At 39.1% G+C, this 19,218-nt stretch overlaps 1 long non-coding RNA gene across 1 annotated transcript; it reads left to right on the top strand.

Annotated features, from left to right (window-relative positions):
- Positions 1-847: 847 nt before the first annotated feature.
- On the top strand, positions 848-17,777 carry LOC112984302 (uncharacterized). The gene is made up of 3 exons (XR_010391369.1): positions 848-923; positions 16,362-16,587; positions 17,661-17,777. It is a non-coding gene; the product is annotated as an uncharacterized LOC112984302 (long non-coding RNA).
- Positions 17,778-19,218: the final 1,441 nt, after the last annotated feature.

A 19,218-nucleotide genomic window follows, 5' to 3' on the forward strand; every position in this document is an offset into this window, starting at 1 on the left:
AAAACTGGCTCTCTGTGGCTTCAGGAGATGTCATAAGCTAAATTAACAGCTTGATGCTGCCAGAAGGGGGTTCTCTCTTCTCCCCCATCCCCTTGTTTAACCGTCTCTCTGCTGTTGGCCATGTGATCCCACTGCTTACCTTGAGCCACCTCTGGAACTCATCTGACTGCATGGCAAGCCTATTCAGCCTCACAAAACAGCAGATAATTACCCCTGCCCACCTCCCAGAGGTGAATATTTTTGCCAGGTTAGTGAGTTTAATTGCCTGACCTTTAGATCAGATAAGCACCAGAGGCAACACAAGAAAGGTGTGGAAGAAAGAAGCAGAAGAAGCTGGAAAGGTGGAGCAGGACTGGATGTCCTCTCTCCAAGAGCCATTAATTTGACTTCAGCCACCTGTCAGCCTCTGGACATTGTTAATCTTTTTTTTTTCCATTGTTAATCTTTTCTATGTGACATCTCTCATCTTTCAGGTGACGTTTTCTCCTCTCAGTACTCTGTTTACATTTCCAGGTTTTGGTGTGGTTTTTTTGTTTGGCATTGAACCTATTCACTCTGTACTTATTTTGATGTTTTTCCAGTGTGTGACTTTGTTTATAATTCTTCCTACTCCATCATTTGTATTAACAATATCTCTTTTGTTCTCATTATTACTGCTCTGCTAGTTATATAATTGCCCAGTGTTTGCATTCTTCTGCAGTTGTTTTGGCTACATCTGTTTATGTTTTCCATTATGAATACTGTTTGTTGTTTGACTGCATTGTTTACTACATTTGCTTACTTTCTGTATAAAATGTTTAATTTGCATTTTCCTTTCAATAATTTTTTTTATTTCTCTTTCAGTCTTGTTTTTCCAGCAAAAAATGCGGGAAGTTGTAACAGAGCAAGACATCACTAGCAAATTGGAAAAGGCCTCAGGAAAAGTAAGAGACAACACTTTTTAACAAGCCAAACTTGTTCACTCATTTGTTTAGCCACAGTCAAAAAGAATGAATCAGCAATTTGAGTTTTTCCTGTGTTTCCAGTCTAGCCAAATAGTTGATTCGGAAGATGCTTCCATGTGCCTAGGGTTTCCTCCAGCTCTTAGGCATCTGATCTTCCAGCTCAGACCTCTCACCTCTTTTCTGTCAAGATGAGACCCCCTTAAATGAACATTTGGCAGGTCCTCATGCCACAGATCATGTAGCACAGGTGCCTTTACTCGATGTTGTAGGAAAGGTTTCAGGCCAGGACTGTAGCGGAGGAGTCTACCTTCCACTGAGATGAGAGAAGAAAAGGGAAGCTGCAGCACTGCATAGCATATGAGGCAGGCCTGGCTCTACAAGAATGTGTGTTTGGAAGCAGTTGTGTGAATCTCATTTTCAGGGCATGGAACTTAATAGGTCTAAACTACTTATAGATTTTTATATTCCCAACTCACCTATCACGTAAATATTCTTTCTGATTTTATAGGCAGAGAATGGAGTAGACGAAGTAACCTCTTCAGGATTTCTTAGGGCAGCAATAGATAATATGGAAATGGGATCAATGCTTTTTCATTCTATGTCAGCTCCTTTCCCATTAGATTATCTTTCTCATGTACATCATGCTACTCTACAGATATTTTCAGTGTACTTTTTCTTTGTAGCTACAAGTTCTCTTTGCACATCTATCCTGTCAGCTGTAACATATGCATTACTTTTTTAACTTTTTTTATCCTACATCTATCATCTTGTTTCTTCTCTCTCTTGTTTCCTTGCCACATCTTTTAAGTCACTCAAATTCCCACTATCAACTGTTTTACATCATCTTTACCATATCAGTGATAAAAGAAGGAAGCTCACAATATAAAATATTGGAAGAGGGACAAAAAAGATCAGTTTGAGCTATTGTATCAGTGAGGCACTAATGCAAGTCCTGTTAAGCTTGTGTCTTGTAAAACTTTGCCATAAGTTTTCCTTCTGCAATGACATGACTTGCACTTGCAAATGAAAGCAGGTTCACATAATATTTGAAAACAGAGGCTACACTGTGACACAGAGCTGATTAATTCTGCTGCTTAGTATTTTACATGTCTATTTTCTTGCCTCTTGTCCTCACAAAAGCATGACATCATGCAGAAATTGAAAAGGCTTCTTTACTAAAATTGAATCTGCTTTGTGACCGGCTCTGAATCACCCCTTGACATTGTGTTGAAATCCAGAGTTACTACTGCAATAATAAAGTTTGTTAGCTGAAAACTGTGGCTTTCCCTGGGTAGCTGACTAGACCGTAAAGAAAGTGTTTTTGGAAAACGTTGTCCTGTGGATGTTTTCAAATCTATTGACTCTAAGCATATACCTTGTATATCTCTGACATAGTGAGACAGGTCTTCCAAAGAATCTCCCAATGACCTATTTATCAGGTGATTATTGACTTAAGAAACCATAAAACTATCCTGTTTTCTGGGCCAACATTTTCTGGGCCAATGCATATGTAGGTAATGCTTCCATTGTTAATCATGATAAACATATTGATGTTTAAAGAATATTAATTTGTTAACACATTTCACTGTGCAGATCAGTAGACTCCTCTGAAAATATGCAAAGATGACGTATTCACAGGATGAGGTGCAGCCCTTTTCTGGGGTGTGAGTGTGTATGTATGCACAAGAAAATACATTAGAAGCTGAATTCCTACTTCTAAAACTCACGGACTGGTGATTACTTTATATATTTTTTCTTTCCTGAACAGAGTTATATCGAATTAGATTAGTTTATTGTGGTGAAGCTTAGTTGCTCTGATAGAATTTGCTCTATTACATTTCCGTTCCTATTTAACAGATGACTGAAGTTTTTCCTTGGGATATGCAGTGGGGACTGATGTATGAAAGCTGGCTTGGGTCCCTCAGCTCCATTTCCAAAGTAAGACAGTGAGATAAAAGTAAAATTTATTGTATCTCAGTAACAGCTTTAAAACAGAACAAGTTTCCTTCCAAATTTAATTAAAAATCAGTGTGGATTTAGAAAAAACAACAATGGTGAATTGTTCACAGAGCTACCATGAGCTGAAATGTAAATTAGGCAACTTTGCTTCTGACATAAGGTCATTACTTAATACAACCACAGTATCAAGCAAGAGGTGCAGTAACAGACAGCTTTCTGTCTCATGTTACTAATATAGCGTACAGAGATCTCATTTAGTGTGTTGTAATAACTGCAGCAAACTAATTTAATGGAGGAAATATGAAGGAACACAGAGCAACAAGTCTAGTTATTTGCCTAGTTAGTAGACCTTCTGAAGCTGGAAATAAAATGTTTATAGTATCAAAATACCCTGCCTGCAGTATTCATATCCACTATTAGCTGCAACTGAAAGCATATTGTAAGCATCAAAGTAAAAAAGTGTCTCGAGGGAGAATTTTAATTTGAATGCTAATTAATTTGGGCAGGGTTTTCTAGGTTTAAGGGATAGTGTGAAAGGCAGTTATTGGCACAAATAAACAAACAGTAAAAGCTGGCATCTGACTGGAAATACTGATAGATAAAGATAAGGTAGGAGCAAAAAAGGAAGTTGTTAGCAGAACCACTTTTAACCACATTTTGGAAAGACTTAATTTAAAATGTAATATATAAATGGCTAATGTGCATACTTGTTTTGCACATGGTCTGTCTAGTGCTGGTAGTGGTCTAGTTATTGCCAAAAGAAGAGCTGATGGTGCACAGTCAGTCCACAGATGTGCTTCAGAAATCAGGAACTGGGACCATGGGTGCACAGCTTTTTCTCTCAATAGTTTCCAGTTTTCTGACTTTGCACCTCTATCCTCATGCCTGGTCCTTGGTGGCAATAGCACAACTGTTTGTGGGCCCATACTGTTAAGCAGATCAGGGAAATGGTCTGTATTAAAAATAACCCTTTTTCTCAGGGTTATTTTTAAGTCAGATCAGTTCCTTGATGTGTTTTGTTATGCAGCCCCACAAATAGTTGTACAAACTGTTGTACCAAACCCTGGAACAGCAGCAGGGAACTCCTTAGAGTGTGCTATAGAGGAAAATGTTGGAATCAGAGCCTCAGGCAAATGTGCTCTCCAAAACCTCCATAAGGAGCTACTGCTATCTTTTCTGCCTCAGAGAAGACTCACTGAATTTACTGTTGCTTATGGCAGATGACTGTTAATCATGCTCTTTACGGGGCAACAGGAATAATTGGTAAGCTATTTTGATCAGTTGAGTTTTTAGATGACTCTGAATATTTTTGTTTTTTTCCATTGAGTGGAGAGCAGGATAAGCTGCAAGGCATTGTACAAACACAAAATATCAAGACAGTCCCTTTCTTCAAGCCAATGAAAAATAAGTTTTCCTTTTCAGATTTTTTCAAAGTAGAACTATGCCTTATTGTTTCTATGGGTATATGGAAGCCACTAGAGAGCAGCAAATACTTTAAGAGTGGTCAGTCATAAATGTGACCAGAGAATTGACATCAAGATGGTCAGTCAGGTAATTCTAGTAGAAGAAGCAGAACTGTGATACTACTTGCCTGATATTTTTCCAGATATATTCTGACTGTTTCTTTGGTATAATTGCAAATAGTACACATTTTCGGGAATAGTTCTACAGGTTATTTCCTTTCAGTGACCTTCAAATTTATATCTGCTCTACTCACAAGTTTAGGCAGGCGTTTAATTGTCATCACAAATAACAGTTCACCAGTTTGAAAGGTAAGAGGCATAAGAACAAATCATCACTAGTGAGAAAGTTTCTCTAATTGGAAATTGCCAGTTGGTCTTAAAATAGGAAGCAGATTACAATCTGGTTCATGTCTCCAAAGATTTTTGGTAGATATTCCTGCCATTGAGTGTTCTCACTGCAAAAAGTCTCTGTCAGAACTGGCCCCTTGATTTCAGCATCAGCACAGAGATGGAGCTTAAAGGATGTGGAAGTTAAATCTAACTTGGGCTGTTATAGGCTATGTTTCGTTTCCACATAGACAGATTCAGCCTTGAAGACTGCAATTTTACATCTTTTAGACTAACTCTCTTATTTAGGTCTCCAGGCTAGGATCACATATATATATATATGAAAAAGCGAAGATGCCTGGTGTTCTTCCAGGGGTGAAGGTTACATGTATACATTGACCAAGCTTTGCCACAGCTGGGAGAGAGTTGTGTTATACTATAACATGAAAAACAGTAATAGTTGCAGGCACAGCAAATATTGTCTTACCCCATTATTGTACCCCATCACCTTAGTGGAGAAAAAAGGGAGAATAATGGAGACCACATGCAATATTACTGAGGGTAAAAGGCAAATTTAAAAAATGTCAAATTTAACATTACTAAATAAAAAAAGACACAAGCTCATCTTGGTGTTCCAGACCATGCATTTTCAAGTGGGTTAACTCTTGTATTGCCCACATGAGAGGAAAACCTTCATTATACCTCTCTGTAGAAAGGATCATTGAACGGTTTTCCTCCATGATGGCATTTTTATCCCACATTTTCATATGAGCCCAGATATTTAATCATTTGGTTTCCCAGATGTTGTATGGCAGACTCTCCTAGCACTTCCTGCCTTGTGAGAGTTTCGCAGGCTACCAGCCTGGGATATCAAGAACTATGAAGAACACAGCAGTAATGACAACAGAAATGTTCTTTAACTTAGCACAATAATGCATTTCAAATGACTTAATGGTTCTGGATTCATGAGATATTAGAACATTATGAAATGATCTAAAAACATCAGGCTTGTGTTGATAGAATGCATTTTGCTTTTGGATGAGGGAGAGTTAACAGCTTTAGGCAGAAATTGGGTTTCAGAAGGTCACAAAAGATAGTTTTCTTAGGGGTTCCTTGTATTTTTTATAGAAATGTATTATCTTACAAATTTAGTTTCCCAGTTACAGAGTATCCGTTTGGCCCACTGTTTTGATCTCCTGAACGTGTTAGTGTCTCAATGTAATGAGAAACCTTCATCTGTTTGTTAGTGGGATCTCATTCCTTCCAGTGAATGTGACTGAACATACCAAGCATATTTGCATGCTAGCAGGTGGAGTAGCTATTCTCCCCTTAGGGCAGGGTTGGTGGATCTTCAGTTGAAAGTAGAAACACGTCTGTTGCAGTGAGTAATTGCTGCCAGGAAGAGCTTGCTTCAACAGTAGTTTTAGCCAGGCTAGCGGTGAAGCGGACTCTTCCTTTTATGTCTATTTAGGATGAAAATTAAGGGCATTAACTGAAAAAAAGTTTAGTCAGAATCCTAAAAAGAATGAACAAAGTGGTTAGGACTTTTGAGAGTTTAAAGTTTCAGGTTGCCAGAGGAATTATCAAGTAGATACTTTAATTCAGCTTTCCTTTTTCACTGTCCTGAACCTTAGTCTTTACACGTGAACTGGTGTATATGGACATAAAATGAGAAGAAAACAACCAGGTTCTGTTCTTAGCTTTGCCTCAGAAGTTGGCTTGATGATCTGATCCAACTTAGCTTGGGCTGGTTGATGAGATCACCAGCCCTGTGTATCTGCTACTGCCTCTACTGTGAGGATGTCTGAGGGCTCTGACTCATGAGCAAGGACACTGCTTAGGATGGCTGCAGTGGTTCACACCTGGACTGCCCACCTTGCTGCTCTTCAGGGATGCTGCAGCCGTTCATGCAGCAATTGCTGAATTCCTGCATATTTTACAGCCTAGTATGTTAAAGAACAACAAAATCTATGATATTTATCTTAGGTATGCTGGATTCTAGTTCAGCTACTGCTTCACAAGCAACTGTGCCGAAGCTCTAGAAAAAGATGTAGGGGCAGGATGCTCGTCAAGCTTAGCTTCTTTGTTAGTCAGAACAGTAAAGCCGCTCTCAGATCAGTTCCTTCATTGCAGTTTATATATAGCAAGGTGTTTTAAGGCAATCTGAAGCTGATGACTTGGCATAAACTGTAGTAGTTCAGGGGGTGATCCATAGGCCCCTGAACCTCTGTGCAGCAGAAACCAGGGGAATAGCTGGGGACAGTTTTTTCATCGGCTTCCCAAGCTCATGCATCCATCTGAGTAGTCAGCTGCCTTCTGGTAATTTAACATCAGTTCTGCATACATACATTAATTAGTATGTGGGTCCCAGTATATTTAATAGTGGGTTTAAAGATACTAACATGAAGATTTTGAGTAGTCATTTCTTCCAAAACCTCAATAGAAACAGTTAAAGGATCCCTTTTTACATCAACTGATTTATTGCACAGATATAGAGTACTACCTGACAGCAGCTTGTTAAAACCATGTCTCAGGCAGCTGGTCCGTAGCCTCACAGCAGCCAGAGATTAGGTTCCTCATCCCTACCTACAGAAAACGCCTGTTGGATTATCCAGGCTAACTGCCAGCAGACACCTGTGTATGTAAACTCATATGAGAAGGCTATCACTGGTAATTTGACAAAACTGAATATCTTAACACTTGACACTGAGCTGCAGAAAAATTAGTGGGTTTGGTTGGTTGAATATGGCCTCATATGAACCTGTTATGCTGGCTGAAAGACATTCATTTATTGTTACATAGTACAGAACCCATCTTTAGCCTAGTTTCCAAAGTGAGGCTTTACATGGACATGGTCTGTGTGTATCCATTCGTCTCCCTGTACCTCTTAACAATGTTTGAACCCACTGGCAAATTTGAACCATATTTGCCAGACAAATACAGCTCAAGTTTAAAATCCTAAAAATTTAATTGTTAAGTTAGATAATTTGCAGATAGAGGGAATCTATTGAGGAAAAGCACGAGCTTTAGTAGATCCTAGAGAGCTTATGTAGGAGAGGGATACAAGTACCCCAGCCACAGGAGAAGCTTCAATTTGAGCCTGCTGTCTTTCAAAGAGTGTGGTCAGCAGCAGTGCTGGCCCATTGGAAGGGGCAGGAATGAATGGCTAGGACTGCAGGGAAGAACAGGACAACAGCAGTCTTGGCTGGCCTTGGCTTTGACTATCACTGAACTGTCCCTTGATGCTTTTTCTTCCTTAATGGAAGGCCTTCCCTGGCCTGAAGTTTATATTACTCCATTCATTTTCTCCTATCTGGAAAGTCTGATAAAAAACAGACTTGGAAGTTGATCCTGATATGCTTTGCACTAGCTTTACAATGTTAACTATTATTTTCCCAGATAAGTATCTGCCCAAGGTAGCACAAGGCAATGGAGGAACAGCTGAAGATGTATAAGAACGCATTTTCCTACATTTTTATCATTGATTTAGCTGTTCTTAGCTTAAATATCCACATCATCTTTTTATATACTAGTAGTTTTCTGGACAATGAAAAATTTCAGTGGTTGATGTTGAAGCAGTTTTCAATCATGAAGCAATCTGATAAATGGAAGGGGAACTGTCAGGAGCTGTCCAGATGTTGTATGGAGGGAGAATCCTGTAGGGGATCAGTCAGTGGCTCCTTTCTCTGTGAACCAACTTTAAATGTTGACCTGTGTTAAAGCTAATCAGAACTCTTATAAGCTTGTTAAAAAAATTAATGAAAATTAATTTTTTACTCAAACATTCTTATAGAACTTTTCTAAACCACACTTTAGAAAAACTGAAGACTAACACTTTAAAACTACACTGTTGGCTTTGCATAAAAGCAAAATAAAACTAAACAATAGAAGGCTTTTGGATTTTTGACCAACAGCTTTGATAAAATTACATATGTTTATTTTTCCAATTTGTATTTTAATGTAAAACAATGAAATTATTTTTAATTTTCCATTTGCATGTAAATTTTATTTTGCAGAAAAAAAACCTTTCTGACAATACTGGATTAGTCCGCTGATGAAAGTGCCAGCTTTTTGAAAAAAGGCAAAACAAAGATGCTTCTTGCCTGCAGTCATCAAAAATCCCTGATTCGCTTTGAAAAAAGAATGGCAATCCAGGTGTTGTGGCCAAATTCCAGTATGATAATTGCATTTCCTACCTAAATTCTCCCCTTTAATTTCAGTTAGACAAGGTGTTCTCTGCTTTCTATCCTAAGATGTCTGTGCTACTGGTTCCCTTCCTTCAGGCACCTGACTTGCACTTCAGGGGTGACTGCATTTCAGCGAGGCATAGGCAGATCCTGTAAACAGTGTCTGCCTTGTAATTGCTCTGCAGAACTTCCTCTGCATCTGGACTGTATAAATGAAAAGCAATGGAAAGGTGAGGGTATGCTGTTGTGAACAGATAGCAGCATGTGAGTAGGGGCTAATACGACATCATTTCACATGATGAGTGTGGTATTCCAAATATGACAAAGTAACAGAAATACATTGGAAGGCAATACTCACATTATAAAATCTGATAAAGAGCAGATAATAGACACCTCAACTTGCATTAGACTGACCATCCTAAACTAAAAGTGAGTACGAACAAGTTTTGACTCGTGAACTATCTGGCTATAGGAGGAGGAGATAATAAATAAATCAAATCCAGACAGCTCAGTCTTCTCTGCCTCTACCCAAGGGCTTGCCTGCTAATGGGAAATGCCAGTAGTTGTGTTACAAAACTGTTGTGATTCGCAGTCCTTGGACAGAAAAAAGCTCATGAAATACGCTATGTAAAATTCAAGTTTTACCACAGATCACTGATCGATTTTGTCTGATATCATCTTTGGCTCTCGCATGAGGGTAGAGCCAGTCTGAGCTCAGGCTTTGCCTCTGAATTTGTGTGGTGCTTTTCTCCCATTGCCCCGAAACCAAACCATGTAGTGGTGAAACCCTGTGATGTAATGTTGATGAGGAAGGCTGCAGTCCTGGGTGGAGAAATAGAAAGATTTTCAGTGCCCCTGGATTCTGATGTTGTGTGCCATGAATAGCACAGTATTTTCAAGGTGTTCTCTGTACTTTTCTTCTTGTTTTCACTCCTTTGATATTCTTGCAGTCACTAGAAAAAGCTCTTAATGGCCAGGGGTGTTGGATCTGAGCACTTTCTGATTAGTACACTCCCAACAAGCTTGACATATTTGACGTGTGTCTGTAACTTCTGTGACACTGTCAGCATACCCGTTAGTCGTCTTGCACAGCAGAGTTGCAGTGGACATGAGTTATCTGTGCACAGAAACAGAATATTCTGCTTGCCTTTACAAGCTGAACCAAATCAGTGGAGAACTGGAGGGTAGCTCACATTGCTGCTGCCCAGTGAGTGCTGTTTTTATGAATTTTATTGTCCTAAGCAGGAATCTTTCACTATTAGGAAGCTTTATTTTGACTGCTGTTTTTTAGTGAAGATTTTTCAATGCTGAAATAAATTCTATGTTGAACTAGAGATGGCTGAAGAAGGGCTCTCCAGTTTCTTCAGTATTGTAGACCAGATGCCAATTTCAGCACATTTCTCTCTAGCCATGTGATGGTAAACTCTTCCTCCAGCGTGAGTCCATGAGTCTGGGTAGCACGGCACGCACTGCGTTCTGCGAGATGTTCAGCACAAATGTACACCTCCCTGCGCAACCAAAAATGGTGTGAGTCTTCATGGAATCATTGCACAGGATAGATTTGGCCTTCAGTTCGCCAGCTCTTCTGACCTAAGGGGTTCTCAGGTTTTTCCCCCTGCTTGCTGACTAGCTCGCTGTTCTTTTTCCTGCAGAGAGGATCTTCCCTTTTCCAGACTAACTTCTCTGCAGTTCCAATATCACTTGCTAGCACAGTGAGAGTTTGTTTATACAAAATATTGGTAGCTCTATAGCTGTTAACCATATTACTGCTTGCGCTCCCAGTGCCTATACTTGCCATTCCCTATTCCTTGCCATTCCCTAATTACAATCACACTATATATGCTCACAAGTCTGCCTTTCTGGCAACTGCTTTTCTGTGACACTTTTTTATCAGCTAAAAGGACTTCCGTAGTGCACTAATTTTCCTGTGAGAAATTGCTATATCTGCCAGAGTGATGTTATAGAATCACAAATTGTAGATTTTGCAGTTGTGAATGAAGGGGGAACTCCCAGAAGGTTTCTGCATTAAAATGTGAGAAATTTTGGAAATCTTGCATCTATTTAGTATGCAAAATTTGTAGCATCTTTGGGGAATGAATACATAAGGCCCAAGATAAATATTACTGGCAGAAGTTACCTTCCTCTCACACTATGCACTTGGGATAAATTAAATAACCTGTGACTATTGATGCTTTTGCTGTACATGCTTTTGTTTGCATTGATACTGTGTATTTCCCGTAGTCATTGCCGGGATGTAAACTTTTCAAGAGTAAAGGTCAACCCTTGTGACACTGAGCTCAATGTTACTGGCTTATTTACTATCTTTCTACTGTCTCCCTTCAGCCATGTTCCTGGGTCAGCACGTGGTTCAGAGCATCCTGGGCAGCACGGAGCGCGGTGTGAGCAGGCATAGGCTGCAGCTGCAGCGCACGCAGACCTAGCCTGGCGTTGTGCTCGGGTGATGCGCTAGAGGCTGCTCGGGAAACGCAGCCCCCGGGAGCGGGGAGGCCGTGTACAGCTGGAGAAAACCTTGCCAGGGCAGTTGCTTGAAACCAATACGTTCTTCCTGGTTGACACAGCCTGGATTCCCAGTGCGGAGTTACAAGAGCAGATGCAAAAAAGAGGGAGATTTCTTTTTCTGATTTCTAGGTCATTTATATTGCTGGTTATAAGCATTAACAGTTGAAGACAAGATCTTGCTGACTAGTGCTATTTCTATTACATACAGGCCATTTCCTTGATTAAATCGGGGAAAAAAAAGGAAAAAAGAAAAAAGAAAAGAATAAGTAAGCACAGGAACAAGTTAAACTCCAGAAAAGCAAAGAATGGGAGATTTCATCCTCAGTCATGCCTTTTGAATAGCTGTTTGGAAAAAACAGTACGGATGAGGAAAGGGTTCCTAGCAAATCCCTTGATCCTTTTGTCCTCTTCCTGCTTCTGTCATCCACTGGAGCTCCTCGTTAAGTGCCTACGAGAAAGAGAAGCTGTTCTCTGTTCACTGGCACTTCAGTGGTCCCACAGACAGAACACTTTATCGCTATAGTATTTTGATGTTTAATAGAAGTCATACAGGGAAACATCATAGGTGCTGTACCAAAGCCTGAATCCCCGAGTTTCAGAAATATTATCTAATACTATCTTCCAGCTAAGACAAATAAAAATCGTGTAGATGTCATCAGTTCTGATAACCAGAATGAACTACATCATAGAAATGAATTGCATTTACCAGAATCTAGAGACAAATTTAAAGGAAGAGGCAAGAAATTAGGCCTCCCGAAATAGAGGGCATCTAAATCCTGGAATTTACATCAGTAAATTTTTAGTACTGTTGAGCTGAGGGAGCACCGGGGTCAGAAGCTTACTAGTAGCACAGTGCTGATTCATGGGAGTGTTAAATGTTGCATTAGTTAAGCAACAACAATGGGGAAAGAAGCTGTTTCCTGGAGATTAACGGGTGATGGGGAAGCGCTGATGGCCTGAGGCTGCTTTTGTTATTAAAAGGTGGGATGGGGAAGAAAAAAGCTGGCTGCATGGTTGACAAATAGGGACAGGATGTTTCTAAAATGACTATTCCAGCCATCACATTGTTGGGAGTCCCTTCTTCAAAACCTGAGTCACTTTGTAGCATACTAAAATTATACTTAAAGCAATTGTTTGAGAAGGTTTGTCTATGCACAACTGCTATAAATACATCTGCTCAGAAGTACCTAAAGAGGACACTCAGATACAGACAGTCATGCATCTGATATGTTGAAAAGATCTGTTCCTTCATGCCATCAGGTTTTTGTGATATCCTGGGAAACAGACACTGACATTCTCATCCAAAATCAATTCATCTCTAATATTTTGCTGCTATAGAAGACTTAAGAATAGTGCTGTTCTGTTCTTCTTCACCAGCTCTTACATCTGCCTCAGTTCTCACTTTAAAAAGATTGAAAAATGTACAATTCAAAAAGTAATTTGAAAGACTACACTGAGGCTAAAATAGTTGCTGTAAATATTTTAAAATAAAAATCAAGTAGTGCTAAGTAGCAATGAGCCCATAGCCCATTAGCTAATGAAGAGTTGGCTGCCTCCTGCTTAATCTCACCTTACTGCTTTGTCTCCTGTACATGCATTCATGAAGCAAATAACTGGTCAATCTTTAGACGAGTATGGGGGCATGGTCTGTATTGGACTGATTAAAACATGTGCCATATTTTAGTTAAGAAATCTTAAGGAAGCCTGCTCCTTATGTCACCTCTTATGCTGATGTTATTTATATTCATTGAAGCACCCTACAGGGAATAACTTCATGAGCATTCATTTTGGCAGCAGTACTGGCTAACACAGCTCATACGTAAAACAGCATTTCCAACCCCCACCTCCCTCCAAAAGAGAAAAAGGTTGTGAAACTGCAACTTTCAAAACTGCAACTAGCAGTTTTACAACTGCAACTAGCAAAAGGATAGACTGGGGGCCCTGAGGCTTCTGAAAATTCCCAGAAAAATTATTTACCAAAACTATTTTATACTCCTGGTTACAAACACAAAATCAGCTTTTTGTACTGGGGAAGTAATGAGACAGTTGATGCATTATGGCTTGGGCCAGTCTTATGGTTTGCTGAAAGGGCGCGATTCTTTACTCCCACTCCTGATTGTATGCCACTCCCTTTATGCAGGCTGTGGCAGTATTGGCTCTGTGTAGAACAGAGTCAACCTGGTAACTCAAAAAAGTATTTTTCTGGTGAATTAACACATTTCTTTGGCTCAGCTAGGGTCTGACCAGAACCAGAGCAGGTACAAAGAGAGATGGTATATGTGAGACTGGGAAAGAGAAAAGTGGGGAAAGGAGGAGGACCTCCCACTTCTGGCAGCGGCAAGCTGTCAAACTGGCTTAACCATAGTATTTAATTTCAAAAATTCTGTTCAGAATAGTTTTACTTGAAAAGGCATATCTCAGATTAAAGGTTTTCTGAGCAGATCTTCAGATTTTTCCAACTTCAGAACGCAATAATTCAAATTCACTGATATTCATACGAGCCTCTTCTCTGTTACCTATTCAAACTATTGAAGTTTCAGATATGTTCTCAACCTTAAAAAGAAGTTAACAGTATGCCTTTGTAATATCATGAAATGAAACAAAATATACACAGACACAAGTACCCTAAGCCACATTGCCAGTACTCTTACCATGCCCAGTGAGATGGAAAGTAGCAGAGCAATGTATCAGTTTACTATGATCATAGCAGCTTTTCTTAAGCTCTAGTCCAGCACTCTCTTTGCAGTGCTGCTGAGACTATTGAATATGCCATCTGCCATAACCTGTTTTTTTACTTCCAATCATCTGGTGATTACTACTGAGCAGTTCTGCCAACTGAAAGGATCCTGTGAATGCTCACTAGCCCTCTACAGGCAAAATCATCCCAATTGTCCTAAAACACCTTTACTGGCTGTTTAAACTAAACCAGATGACTTTGAAGGAAATTGGATAGCATGTACCTGCCCTGTGCTGACAGCAGACCCGAGAAGGCTGTACTTTCTGCCATAAAAATTCTTAAAAGCAAATAGGATGTAGTAATGTTTTCAACTGGCAAAAGTGCTTGCAAAGTAAACTTCATCCCTAGCAGGTTTAGAAACCTGTTCCTTACTCTGAGGCTGCATAGATCTTTCAAATGCTTTTGGCAGCCAACTGTTAGTATGTACTACTGCGTTAGCTGGTAACAATTTACACAAAATACAAAAACCCATGTGGCTGTGCGTCAGAGGAGAACTGAATGAAGTTGTGCATTGTATTCAACTTCTGGATCATATCTTGACTACCCTGATCTACATTAGTAGAACATGTTCATGCAGAGGATGCTGTATTAGTCAGCTGGAAAGGTTATTAATATATTAATGATGAAAGTTAAACTGAGCAAATAAACATCCATATGAAATGTATTGTTTCTGTTAGCAAGCATTCCTGCTGCTGAATGTTTCTATGGACTCTAATTTTTTCTCTTAGCTTCCCAGAGACACAACTCAAAACATAAAAGACATTTGGGTTTTCTCTAATAAGTTGAAATATCCCTTTTCTTCTCCCATCTCATGCCTCATTGAGACAAACTGCACAACAATGCAACTGCAACAGCAGTACATTTGTCCTCTTGCCTTAGGTGTATTGATCATTTACTGCCTAAAAACACTTTTAAAAGTGGCCTAATTTTGGATAGGCTATAAACAAAAATACCTATTGAAAAAGCAAAGGAAAGAAAAGGCAAAAAAAATTGCCTGGAATACCTCTGTGGACTCTTCAGGGTCTATCACCTTGTATTATGAAAGTCTTGTATCTGATTCCCACATGTCATTATTATATGTATATAATTATATATTATGTGTATATATATATAATGTATATTATATGTATATAAACTTACATATTTAAAATTGCACGTCTATTACCCTATGGTTTTCTTTGTAGTGCATATGAAATGTAAGACTTGCTACTGTTTGAACATGCCTCCTATATTTTTTAGATGCATATACTTCTTCAGGGTAAAAAATTCAAATCAGTTCAGAGAACATACAGACCTGAGGGGAAAATGTCTAATTGTTGGGTGGAATTTGACCATCATCTTCCACAGACATTAAGGAAAATTATTAGAATTAAGTTGAAGGAAGAAAATAGAAACAGAAAGAAAGAGACACTGTGCAACTGTAGAGTAGAGATTTCTTCTGTAGTGCTTTATAAAGCAAACAAGCAAAAAGCAACAACCTGCTCACTGTCAAATTAGTCATTTGAGGCTGGCGTTGCAAATGTGAATGATCTTTGATCAGCACACTGGACCAACTATACAAGCAGTCTAGGTGTGGCTTCATGTTACATCCTTCTACTATTTGATGTAGGGTTCTTCTTCACTGACAGTACACAAATTAATATGGATTATTGTTTGAATGTGAAATCATAGAAGAAAATCCATGATGAGGTGTTAGTTCAGTTGATAGCACCTACTATTTGATTTGAAGACACTAACTGTACCACTACCATCTTCCAATGCATTTCTTACAATAGGATCATAGCTTCATAGCCGAACACAAGTACAACATGTTATTGTGTCTACTTAAAGGCCTCCCACATTAATTTCAGCTTTTTATAGCATACTTCACTGCCTGCCTAAGCCAGTTTGTAGTTTTGCAGTGATTAAACGGCAGCTATGTTTCCCTTAATATAATTTTACCCTATAGTAATGGGCACAGGATGCAAAGTTTTGGAAGTTTCAAAATTAAAATGAAGGTAAGTGTCGAGAATAACCCTAAAACATGCATTCATTGCATATCTTACCATGGCGGAATCAAATGCATCCAAATAGTGAAAAGGAAGAGTGAACAGCAAGCATGACACCGGCAATGCAGTCTCTGTCCAGAGTGATAGAAAGGGTCTAGAGCTAAAGTCCAGGAACTGTCATACAGCTAATGTATATATAAATAATGGAAATAAAACTCTTCCTTTCCTGCTTTAAGTTTCAACAGGAACTCACCCATGTACTATTCAGGACTATTGAATAATTTTTTTCACGAGGCCCACTGGAGTCTTTTATCTTGGTCTGCCGACTTCTATTGAGTCTGCTCAGCAGGAAGCAATCGTTGGGCTCCAGTGCTGTCAAGCCAGCTCTGTGCAGAATGCTGCCTCCACAGCTGACATCTGCTGTGTCACTCTGAAACTTCTCCTCGAGAAACTGGGCAAATGGTAAGAAGTATGAGATTTTTTTGTAGGAATGTGGATTATATCACATAACTGGGATCTTTGCATGGCCTAGGAAGAATTCAGTCATGATCTGGCTTTGGACTAGATTCTGCCATTGGATTTGACTTGATATACAGAGAGTTATTTTATGCTTTCCTATTTAAGGGAAGCATATCCTCATCCCCTTCTAAAGGCCCTGTCAAGCAGATACCTTTTGGATCATGTATAAAATACAATTTTAGGCTATTTTAAAGTAGAAACAGAAATCCTGAGTTTCTGAATCCTCTCAGACAAAATTCTGCCAGTCTCCCCTTTTGTTCTATCGAGGATATCAAACTCAGGCACACTGTTGACTGCGACTGTGGCAATATGGTGGACATGTACACATACAGATGGAAGAGAAACGAGAGAGAGAGAAAGAGACATGATGAGAGATAATGTATCCATTCTACATAGTACTTTTTAGGTCATAACAAACATGTAAAAAAATCAGTTTTAGACTCAGGCAGTTCTGGAGTGTTCCTTGTACTGACACTAGCTTCATTTTATTAGATGTTAAGGTGCAGGTATGTAGATATGTAGAGTACATGGCAATAGCCTAATCTTGAAGGGAGACAGTTATTAAGAGCCAGACAAGGAGCATCTGTTGCATGAGTATAGCAATGTAAGAGTGAAGCTGCTTAAATATGGGGACATTGGTGGGAGGGGAGGAGGAGAGGTATCATAAAGAAGCACTTTATATGGAAGAAGTGTTTCTTTCCTAGGCAGTTGTTCTGAAAGAGGGTTCTAGCTACTGCTGGTAGAAGAGTCAAACTCAAATCAAACGTAAATGTATTAAATGTATAATGGCATAGCAGCAGGTGTGAATTTCACCCTATTAAGAAAGCTTCTGTTGAAGCATCATTTCCCTTCATTTGGGGGACGGGGGCAGACAGTAATGACTATCTGTCCTGAACAGCATTAAATAATAAATATTCAATTTATACTAGTAATCTGATTTGCTCTGCTATTGTGGGAAACTTGTGGTCTTTACAAACATTCAGTCTATACACTTAGCTTATATCCTGCATTTTCAGATACTTGATAGGACGTGAAGAAAAATACAAGCTAAATAAATATTGTAGGAAGCCAGAAATGCTAGCAACAAGACAGATAAGTGTCTGTTTTGGGCCCAAAGTGGAAAACTCTGAGGAGGCACAAAGGTGAGGAATGAAAATGGATATATAATAAAGACTCAATGTATATGTTCGTGTAGACATACATACCTATTTTATATAACATACGGTCATATATTTTGGTGAGCTTGGTATCCAAATATGTTAACATTATTTTGGTTGAAATAAGATATATTTTGATCTAAATAACAACAGCAGTTCAGTTTTCTAACATATTTTGAGTCTTTGATGTTGAAGGCATTGAAGTGGTTCAAACACAATTTAAATTAGTTTTGCATATATGTCTTTATCTTCTAAAGCGATAAAGAAATGAAAAAATTTAGATCCCTGTGCTCCAATTTTCCTCCATGCATAAATCACGCTCTTAAAATTACTGTTTTTTCTGTCTCCCTCAAGGACACTGGGTCGAATAAACTCTGCAGTATTTCACCACTCATACTACACTTTCATGACATCTGCTGAAGTTTTGTATCGCTTTAAAATGAGGGCACCAAGTGAGGCTTCCTAAATTTGAAAATGTTCCATTGCACATCCTTTGCCTCAGTACTCCTCCTCCACTACACAAACCATCATGCCCAATGTCAAGCAAAGTTCACTGTTGAAAGGTGACCAACTTTTTTTCTCTTGCCTTGTGTATTGTGGAAAGACAAATGAAAACTGAAGGGCAAATGTTATATTAAATAGCAGCTCTTGACAATGAATATTTGTTGCCTGAGAATTAGGAACTGTGGGTCTGTGGGGCTGACTTGCAGAACTGTTGGCTTATCATCCCTTTTCCTGGAAGAGGTAGAATCTTTTTTATTACTGATTGCATGAATTTCTATAATCCTGCCTCTTTTATCCACATATTACCACTCCCACGGAATTCTTCTAAGAATGGGGTTTTTTCTCTTCTACCACAGAGCAAAAAACCTCTTCTAGTCCTGTACAGCATATTGTCTGTACAACAATGAAAAATTTGCTTGATGACTCTGAGTGTGTGTAATAGTGGTTTTGTAAGTCCCTTTGAGCCTCATCTTGGGAAAGGCAGCTAATCCCAGTAAAAGGGTATTGCTTCATTTGAAAACTTGCAGAGTTGTGGAATACATTCCTCCACCCCAACTGCCCAGGCTGTTTGCATACTGGGGCTTTGGTTGCTACTGCAGATAGACTGTGTAAATGAATGATACTAGCTGCTATTATACACCCACTAGTTTTGTTCCAGTATGTTTATGCTCACAACACTTCTCCTCAATAGTATATTGTGACTATCTATTATGGAGATTGCTGTTGCTACTGTGAAGCATTGAAGATGCATCAAAAGAATCTGCCTCTACAGCTTTTATGTCTGTGCAGCCAGGTTGTAACTCTTAAAAAGTATGAATCCTTCCCCATTACACTTGAGCCTACATCATCATGATTCAGGATTCATTCTCAGCACAGCACAGGATTCTCAGCATTGCACAGGATTCATTCTCAG

The sequence above is a fragment of the Dromaius novaehollandiae genome, chromosome 13, assembly GCF_036370855.1.
Source record: "Dromaius novaehollandiae isolate bDroNov1 chromosome 13, bDroNov1.hap1, whole genome shotgun sequence".
Lineage (NCBI taxonomy): Eukaryota > Metazoa > Chordata > Aves > Casuariiformes > Dromaiidae > Dromaius > Dromaius novaehollandiae.